Below are 11312 nucleotides of genomic sequence, written 5' to 3'. Positions count from 1 at the left end.
TTTTATATTGTTTAATGTCCCTCATATGGAGACGTCACCATTGCCGGTGAAGGTGCCACACCTGCTGTGACACGGGATTTTGGTTTTTACGGTCTCATCCGAAGGACCGCTCAATTTCATCGCCTCTTACGACAATCAAGGGGTGCAGAGGACCTATTCTAACCTGGATCCCCATCTGAATTCAAATAAGTTGATGTTACGAATAAGTTGATGTTACAGGGGTTTAAACAGTCTCGTTTAAGGACAATAATTTTGCACATTTTAGGTCGTTGTAACGAAATTACCAATATAATATTGGTTTCGGATTTCTCCGTTTACATGCTTAAGATGTTGGTTTCACTTCGGATGTGACCGTTTGACAGGACGTGGTTACTCCCATTAGCCACTTGATCCCACCTCTGGTACGTCGGAAGTTTGTGTTTGCCCTACTTTTAATATAGTATTCTTTATATGAGTCATGGGATTGATCACGGCTGGTGATCTTCACCTTTTCATGGGTATAAATGAGTATTGCTATTAAACAGTTCGTCGTCAATGTATCTGAATGTCAAATGGAAGGTCACAGTCATGATTTTTTCCGATTTAGAAGCTTTTAAATCAATCCGGATCGTAAGAATATAAAAGTGGTCAGCTAATCAAGGAGTATAATTAGTCCCCATGGGAATCCCAACAGACTGTTGGAAGACCTGATCAACAAAGACTACGAAGATTTGTTAATGAGGAACTCCAGTATATTTTTAATATCAGCCTCAAAGTACGTGTGCGTACAACCAGATTAGTTTTTAACTAAGAAATATTTGGATGATTGATTACAAGATATAAATATTTCTTTTTTTCTATTATTTTTTTCGAAGAAGCAACTTTCTTTGATGTCAAAAAGTTTAGTTTTTAATTTATCATGAGGAGTGCTCGTGTAAGGTATTGATTTGAAAAATGTTTTATGATTTCAAATTTACTATAACTTCTCTATTTTTTGTTATTAGAATCCACATTTGATGTGTAGGTAAACCTTTCAGTACTTCTTGAAGGTATGAAGTGGAGATTGAATGTTATCCATCTTACCATTAATCACCATGGTTGTAGTATTGCACGGGTATTTTAAGACAGGTTATGAACAGCTTTGCTGTCATAAAACCAGCAAAAACAATTTGACGTCATAATGGAAATAAGTATTTGTATATCACCAAGTACATATATCTAAGTCCGATTATATTTTCATGTCAGTTTTTTTCATGCATGAAGGTGAAGATAACGAACAGTGATCAATCTCATAACTCCTGTAAGCAATACAGATTAGAGAATTGGGCAAACATAGACCCCTGGATATACCATAGGTGGGATCAGGTGCCGAGGGGGAGGAACCATCACCTGTCGACCGGTCACACACGCCGTGAGCTCTATATCTTGATCAGGTAAACGGAGTTATCCGTAGTCAAAAATCAGTGTGCCAAGAACGACCTAACAATCGATATGAAACACGTCAGACAGCAGTTGACCCAATGATAAGTTTGAAACCATGCAGCTAATAAAGTCCAAAGAAATACGAAACGTTATACTGATGTCGCATAATTTGTGTCTGATCCATACGAAAGTAAACTGGTGACCTCATAACTATACATCGATTGATTGATTGATTGTATATTGTTTAACGTCCCTCTCGAGAATATTTTTCTGATATGGAGACGTCACCAATGCCGGAGAGGGGCTACAAAATTTAGGGCTATGCTCGGCGCTCAGCGGCGTAGCTTGGGGAAGATAAATATGGAATCAGAAAGGGCAGGGGGTTTGGAGGCCGCCTTAAGGCCCCCAATGGTAGTGGCCCAGGGAGCTAATCCCCCGAAAGCTGGTGCATTATAGACAATTAAGAAAGGTATTTTCAAAGTCTCCAATACACATTTTTTAAAATTCCAAACAAAGGCAAATGGGGTAAGGACGCAATGTACCTCTGCATATTAGAACGAATATATTGGTTTTGGTTCGGATTACATCGAATTACATTATCTTATAGATATGACGTCATTTTTAAAGACCCGCATCCCGAGCTTTAGAAATGGTTTGCAAATAACGAGTAAATGTGGAGTTTTTAATTGATTACAGTTATACGACTTTTATGACAATATTTCAGCCATTTTTCGGCAAAGGGGCAAAGCATATACCATGGGATATATGGAATATATATGTGAAATACTGAGCATGTATTGATATTATGGGGGTATGTTGATTTCATTCATTGACAATTTTGTTTAACGGAAAGAGAAAAAATATTTGATTTAGCATGTCGATCCGATTCTCTGTTATATACTGAAATAAAATTGCAAAAGTAACACACTATACACCGCAAACTTCTAGAGCTTATTACACACCGTGTAAAATGTCATAACTAAGCGTACACGACAAATACTGCTAATATCGTCTATTTTGAAACCTTTCAAAGAAAGCTGTAAAACATCAGTGTAAATTATCAAACATTAATGGTTTCGTGTTTATATGTTTAATAATCATTATTTCTTAAAGCGGTAGGATTCCAGTGGAACTTTTGATAAACTACGGATATTTTACATGATCACCAGTTAGAGCAATGTTTAAATCCTGGAATGCTGTATTACTTTGGCATTTTCTATTAAGGTACATTCGTGACAGTCATGTAATAGCCTCATATGGAAGGGCATATTGTCATGGTGTTATGAACCAAATGTTTCATGTACATGTACCCTCCCTCTGCGTATGACATATTCTAAAGTTTGTGCAATTTACGTGCATAAATGGAGTGTAACTTGCCTTAACACAACCGTGCGAAGGATGGATTCTGGAAATCACGCATTCTCACCCCCGTGAATGTTATGGTGAAAAGCGAAGATAACGAACAGTGATCAATCTCATAACTCCTATATAAGCAATGCAAAATAGAGAGTTGGGCAAACATGGACCCCTGCATATACCAGAGGTGGGATCAAGTGCCTAGGAGGAATAAGCATCACCTGTCGATTGGTCACACCCGCCGTGAGCCTTATATCTTGATCAGGTAAACGGAGTTATCCGCAGTCAAAATCAGTGTGCCAAGAACGGCCTAACTATCGATATGAAAAACGTCGGACAGCATTTGACCCAATGATAAGTTGTATTGGCAAACTAGATTGCTAAAACAACCATAGAATTTGCGAAATGATTACTTAAACGCCTGCACCATCAACGTGTTTGTCAGTAGGCTGCTTCATTTTAAAAACAAACTCTTTCGTATCACCATGTGCAAGATGATAATGGAATATTGCAACATAAATATGGGAAGTTGACGATGGAGACGTTGGTGTGATGGATTGAGTTGGCAAAGGTTACGAAAGATTGAGATTCGATAGTTGGCCCACTTCAGTGATATCTTTGAAACAAAACCAGCCTGGAGGTCAAGGACATATAAATCAGCAAATTGTAATCTAGCTTTCACAATGAATATATTGGCTTAAGATCTTGTCATATCACAGGCATTGTCCGCCATTAATCTAAATAGATGAGTATATGTTGGTAAACTTTTCCCGGGTATAATAATCCTTCTGTATAAATCAAAATCATCAGAATTTATATTGATTGGTGTGATTTGTATTGGCTAGTTATGATAAATAGTACCGCCAAGGGAAGTTTACCTGTATTCCACGGTCAGGTGATGGTTTACGGTGAGTAGTTTTCAAGCATATTATGAATTTTTTTTTACACATTCAAACTATCTTCATTCATGTTTCAAGACTATGTATAATGTCTGGGTTTTTGATTATGATCTGTTTGAATGACCTGAGCAACCAACAGAAACATGCTAATAAAGCAATATAAAACTATCACTACCTCTTCAATTTATTTCAAATGACGAGTTAGACTCATAGGTTTGTCGCTAATGAACGAAACCCAAAACAAGATGATGAGAGAGAGAGAGAGAGAGAGAGAGAGAGAGAGAGAGAGGGTGAGAGAGAGAGAGAGAGGGGGGGGAGAGAGAGAGAGAAAAAGAGAGAGAGATAGAGTGAGAGAGAGAACACATTTTATGCTATTTTAAAGAAGTGTTAGTGATGGAGTATAACAAAGTTTGAGAGAGAGAGAGAGAGAGAGAGAGAGAGAGAGAGAGGACGATTTATATATTATCTGATCTCCTGTTTTGTTGGTTGCAATTGGAAACACAATGTTCAGAGGGCGTGTCTCCATATCATAGATAACTATTGGTTTGATAATTGTGAATACAATGGTAGGGTTAACCAACCATTAAACTTGAAGTAGAGGTGTACCAAGAGATTTGGTAGGGGCAAAAATCTTTTGTTCGATGTGTGGAACATGTACTATAGAGTACGTATTTAAGACTCAATAAGATACCTTGTTGTAAATGTCATTTTATGACAGCCGTTAAACGTCTCTGAACTATTTTTAAAAACATTCTAGAATGGGACGTAAAACAATATGTAGAAAACGAGTGGCATTATCAAAATGTATGAAAAGGTGTGAAAATAGCTAAAACTTTCAGTTTCCTTAGTAAAATAAACCGGTCATCATGATAATACTTTTTGACCCAGTGAAAAACAACATTTCTCGCGTTTGGTGCGTAAAATTCAATTCAAATAGGAAGTCCTTATTATGGCATATCATTGCGATTTATTTGTTGTAACACGTGTCATTCATCTGTTTAATATAATATCTCTTGAACAAAATATGCAATGCGTGGTCTTTCACAACTGATGTATTTATTACTGTCAAAAATATAATTCTGAATCATTAATTTGTACTACATGTGTATTTTATTTTCAATAAGATCTGAGGAATTTTATCTAGAATCAATATGTTTATAGATTGCACATCCCCTTCCTTGTTATCGATGTTTACTCTAATCAATAAGTGCAATATCTTCCTTGTCATCCATAGTGTCGAGATTATTGCAATTATCTAAAACATGATGCAGGTTTCTGATTCTTTCTAATAGTAACAGTGAATATTTCAGTGATTAATTTTATATTTGTGTGTTTTTAACTTTAAAAATATTAACCCCTTTTCTCTTCTTTCAGCAGTTCATGGAGACTTCTATCGAATGTACATGTATTACATGTCTGTGGTTCGCCCAGGCCCAGTTCGAAGTAGCAAAACGTAGGTTTTGATTTTTAAATGTTGAAGAAAGTCATTTATCAAGGGAATAGTAAAATTTGACATTGAATAATTAATACGTTTGATCTGCCACTATCATCAATACTGTTCCCTGAGAATAAACAACGGCTACAAAAACATTATACAAACCAATGTGGAATAACTCAAATTCGTGGGGGCCAATCTTTGCGGATTGTGGAAATTGTATTGTTTCCTTGGGGTGTGATTTCGTGAATATGGTTTCTATAATTAAAAGATTATACGTCTCCTTTTTGTTTGAAATTTATGGAATACGCTTACCCACGAAATCCTCGAAAATTGAGTCCCAATGAAATCTAATGAATCCACTGTATGCTACAAAGAAACAAATCAAAATAACTGTCTTTATTACCTAAGTATATTAAAAATTGTACCAATACCGTAGACTACGAAGAATAGTTTATCAACAACATCGTCTGCGTGAAACCGAGGAAGTGCTTTATTAATGATCAACGAATGACTTGCTTATGTAATATGAAAACACTACGTTGGTGTTTTTGCATCTAATACGCATGCTTTAGGTGCCATAGTTTGGTCCTCTTGGAATATCTATATCTATCTTACATATTTGTGACATCATTGATAAATCTTTTTGAAAAGTACCAATGTGTTTTAAATACAAGACTAAAGATAATGCATCTAGTCTTCAGATTCTGACTTAATACGCAAGTCAACAGCAGGCTATACACAGGTTTTTTTCTCGATCGCTCGATATATATCTTCGACTACAAATAACTCCTTACTGTACACTCAAAGGTTCTCGACGTTTGAAATAAATTGTTTTCCTACAAACAAATTATCCACTAGTTTGTTTACAGGAAGACAATTTGTTAGATCATATGTATTCAAAGCATTGAGGATCTGTCTATGCAACACCATCTACATGTATACCAGCCTCGACTAAAAATAACTTCTTTGTGTTATTTCCTTCCCGTGACTTTGTACGGGAAAATTAGTTTTCATAAACCTACAGTCACGTTATAAAATATTTCTTATCACTCACATTAATTGAACCGACACTACGAATTACTCCATTTATCTGATTAAGATATCGGCCTCACGGCGAGTGTGGCTGCTCGACAGACAACTCATCTCTAGAATGTCTTCCCAACTCTGAATTTTGCTTTCCTTATAGGAGTGATGAGATTGAGCACTGTTTGTTATCTTCATCTTTTTCGTTAAAAATTGACAAAGGTTATTGACAAAGAAGTTGATGTTACGGGGATTTCAACATTCTCATTTAAAGACAGAATTCGCACATTTTATAGTCGTCACGATCTCATTTACCAATACAACCCGTCATAAGGTAAATTGTTGTCTAGTGTGTTTCATACCAATTGTTAGACTGCTCTTTACACACTCATTTAGACTATGGATTACTCCATTTACCTGATCAAGATATACAGTGTTCATGGTGGGTGTGGTCGGTCGACAGGGGGTGCTTAGGTGTCCTATTCTTGTTATATAGTCCCAATGAGGAATTCCAGAATCTTTTTAATCTTAATTTCAAAGTACGTGTACGTAAAACCAGAGTGATATTTAACGAAGAAATGTTTGACATATCACAATATATAAACATTTCCTTTTTCCATATTTTTTAAAGAAGCAACATTCTTTATTTTCAAAAGTTTAGACTTTAATGAAAGGCGAATATAACAAACAGTGATAAATCTCATAACTCCTACAAGCAATACACGGACCCATGGATATACCAGAGGTGGGATCAGATGCCTAGCATGAGTAAGCATCCCCTGTCGACCGATCAAACCTGCAGTGAGCCCTATATCTTGATCAGGTAAACGGAGTTATCCGTAGTCACAATCAGTGTGCCAAGAACGGCTTAACAATCGGAAAGAAACAGGTCAGACAGTATTTGACCCAATGATAGGTTGTATTGGCAAACTAGATCGTTATAATGATCATAGAAATTAAAAAAATGCTGGTTTTGAACGAGACTGTTGGAACCCCTACACCATCAACTTGTTTGTCAGTAGCCTGTTTCGATTAGAAACTGACCAGACGCAGAACAAGCTCTTGCGTATCAAATCAGTTGAGAGATGTAAACACCATTAAGTCTATCGTGAGGAATGGCAGTGTAAAGTGTTGATTTTAAAACACTTTTGTAATTTCAAATTTACTATAAGCTCTTTAAAACTTTTTTGAATCCACATTTGCTTTGTGGGTAAACCTTTCAGTACTTCCTGAAGAATTTGTATTGGATGGCAGATTAAAGGTCTTAATGGGGATACTGTATTCTAACTATACTACTCAAAATTTGATAAGGATCACTAGGTTATATGTGTATGATTTACCACTAACATAACAAAAGACATAAATTTGACTCAGAAACGTGTTTACTCAGGTTATGAATGAAAATTCATGAACGGCATGAACTTTTATCAATACGGAATGCTTGAAATCTGATAACAACACCAAAAGGCATTTCATTACAAAAAGTTAACAGCAAACCAGAGAAAGAATTACACAGTTTTCGGATAGTCCATCATTACGCTTAGTCGATGAAGTGTCAATAACGGGTATGGCCTTCCCTTGCATCAATGACGGCTTAACAACGTTGAGCCATGCTGTCAATAAGCACCCGGATGTTTCCAATGGGAAGGTTGTTCCACTCTTTCACGAGGGCATTTCCGAGCTCTGCCAAAGTCGTGGGTTGTGCTCTACGGCGTGAAAGGGCAACCTGCAGCATGTTCCATACATGTTCAATCGGGTTCAAGTCCGGCGAGCGCGCTGGCCAGTCCGTACGGACAAATGTCTCCTGCTGAAGGTACTGCTCCACCACCCTGGCGCGATGAGGACGGGCGTTATCATCCATCAGGATGAACTCAGGGCCAACAGCACCAGCGTAGGGTCTGACGTAAACATCGAGGATCTCACCGCACCCCCGTCATTGTTCCTCTCTCCAGGACATGAAGATCTGTTCTTCCATCCCTGCTGATTCCACCCCAGACCATGATGGAACCACCACCATAACGGTCATGTTCACTGATGTTGGCATCATGGAAACGTTCACGTTGTCGTCGCCACACTCGATGCCTCCTGTCTGTAAAGTCCAAACAATACCTGGAGTCATCGGTGAACAGAACTTGAACCCAATCGTTCTGTGTCCAAGTGACATGATCTTCAGTCCAGTCCAATCGCTCCCGCCGGTGTCGAACAGTCAGAGGGACTCGAACACATGCCCTTTTCGAGTTGAAACCTGGATTGTGAAGCCGATTCCGTATCGTCTGAGTGGACACATTCACCCCCGAGGCGTTCAGGAGGTCGTTACGTAGGCTGGTTGCTGTCCAGAAGGGATGGAGTCGTGCCTGAAGAGCCACAAAATGGTCTTGGCGTTGTGTTGGCGACCTCTGACGACCACCCCCATGTCGGTGTGCTGCTGTACCAAAAGTTTGCTGTCGGTTCCAGGCCCTGTTGACAACGCTCTGGCTGACGTTTAGTGCATTTGCAACGTCACGTTGTGAATAGCCAGCGTCAAGCTTTCCAATACATCTTCTCAGTTGTTCTGTTGTCAGGCGACGCCTTACACGTTGAGGGGGCATTGTGTTGATAAACGTAGTGTAAACACCCGAGTGAGTTTGAAATTTTAGACAGAATCAGACATCGATGCCTGAGTGAAAATCATGCACTGTTAGCAAAAGCATAAACTGTGATGAGAAACACATTTCCCATGGCATGAAATGCACGTGCAAGTTTGTTGAAGACGTTTTTAATTTCACTTGGACACAATATTGCCAGTTATGCAATTATTAATTTTTTAAACATAAAAATATCTATTATCCTTATCAAATTTTGAGTAGTATATTTGACCATTAATCATCGTCGTTGTAGTATCGCACAGGTACGTTAAGACAGGTTATGACCATCTTTATTGGGATAAAATTCGCGAAACAATTTGACGTCGAAATTGAAATAAGTATATATATTGAAGTCCAATTTTATATTCATGTGTAAGTTTTATTTATGCATGAAATAAAAATATAGGTAATACGATCCAAAGAAATACGAAATGTTATACTGCTGTCGTGTAATTTGTATCTGATCAATATGAAACTAAACTGATGACGTCATAACTATATATCGAACGAAGCCGCCGCGGTGGTCTAAATTGATTGATTGAATATTGTTTTAAGTCCATCTCAAGAATATTTCACTCATATGGAGACGTCACCACTACCGGTTAAGGGTTGCAAACTTTAGGTCTATGCTAAGAGGACCTCCGTGGCCGAATGGTTAGAGCATCGCGCTCAAAATCACACGGCCTCTCACCTTTGCCGGCGCGGGTTCGAATCTCGTTAGCGCCGGTAAGACAGTTTCCCAGTTTACTTTCGGAAGGTCGGTGGTCTCTTCCCAGGTACATTGTATCCGGGTTCTCTCTTCCACCAATAAAAACTGGGTGCCACCATATAACTGAAAAAATTTTGAGTGTGGCCGAAAACATCAGTCAATCAATTAATCAATCAATCGGTGCTTATGGCCATTGATCAGGGAGGGGTCTTTATCGTGCCACACCTGCTCTGACAAGGGATCTCGGCTTTTGCGGTCTCATCTCAAGGACCGCCCCATTTAGTCGCTTCAAACGACAAATAAGGGATATTGAGAACCTATTCTAACCCGGATCCTCACGGCGGTGGTTTAGGGGCAGAGTGTTTGCCCCGCATGCGGAAGGTCGGAGTTCGAATCCCTGCCGCGACAAACCTAAGTAGTTAAAATAAGCAGTGACAGTCCATCTCCAAACGGTCGGCATCAGTTGTGAATGTCAAGGGTCCTCAGTGATTACCTTAGAAACGGATGTCCCTTGTCACAGTAGGTGTGGCACGCTAAAGAACTCTCAATACTCAATGGCCGTAAGTGCCGAGCATAGGTCTAAATATGTAGCCCTTTATCGGTCTTGGTGACGTCTCCATATGAGTGAAATATTCTCGAGAGGGACGTTAAGCAAGATATAATCAATCAATCATGTATCGAGCGACACATGTAAAGAATTTGTTAGCTACGTCATATATCTACGAAATGTAAAGTATGTGAAATGTGTGGAATATATGTGTGAATTGAAAATTTATTGATATTATGAAGGTATGTTGATTTCATTCATTGACGATTTTGTTTAACGGGGAAAACATCTATTCCATTTAGCATGTCGATCCGATTTTCCTCTGACGCACTAAAATAAAACTACAAAAGTAACACAATACACCTCATACTTTTAGAGCATTTTTATACATTGTGTGAAACGTCATAACCTAACGTACACGGCAATTACTGCTAAAATTGTTTGCTTTGAAACCTTTCAAACAAAACTATAGAACATTAGTGTAAAGTGTGAAACATTGATGGCTTCGTGTTTAGATTTTCAAAATCATTTCTTACTGAAAGCGGTAGGATTTTAGTAGAACTTTTGCTAAGCTACGGATATTTTACATGATCACCAGTTAGAGCAATAATAAATCCTGGAATACTGTATTACTTTTGCATTTTCTATTAAGGTACATTCGTGACGGTCATGTAATAGCCTCATATGGAAGGGCATATTGTCATGGTGTTATGAAACGAACCGTTTTCATCTAGATACCCAAAGTAGTTTTTGAAAGTAGGTAGCTCCCTCCCACTGTGTATGACATATTTTAAAGATTGTGCAATTTATCTGCATAAATGGAGTATGGCATGGCTTATCACAACCACGCAAAGAATGGATTCTGGGAATCACACGTTTCCACCGTGCATATTATGGTGTGATGGATTCGGTTGGCAAACGCTACGAAACATTGAGATTCTATATTTGGTCCACTTCAATGTTACATATGAGACAAACCCACTTTGGAGTCCTGAACAACATGAACGAAAGGTGAAGATAACGAACAGTGATCAATTTCATAACTTGATAAACGTCTGGCGTTTTATCATCATTATCGCCAGTTAGACCGATGTTTAAATCCTGGGGTAGTGTATTACTTTTTCATTTTCGATTAAAATACATTCGTGATTTATTTATAACAGTTGTATAATGACGTCATATGTAAGTGCATATTTAACATGATTTTATGATGAAAAATGTTATATGATACAAAACGACTTTAGATGCCTAAACAACCTATAAATCAGCAAGTTGTATTCTATTTTTCACAATGAATATGGTGGCTTAAGATGTA

This window comes from Ostrea edulis, chromosome 5 (genome assembly GCF_947568905.1).
Source record: "Ostrea edulis chromosome 5, xbOstEdul1.1, whole genome shotgun sequence".
Classification (NCBI taxonomy): Eukaryota; Metazoa; Mollusca; class Bivalvia; order Ostreida; family Ostreidae; genus Ostrea; species Ostrea edulis.
This window is presented reverse-complemented; position numbering follows the sequence as displayed.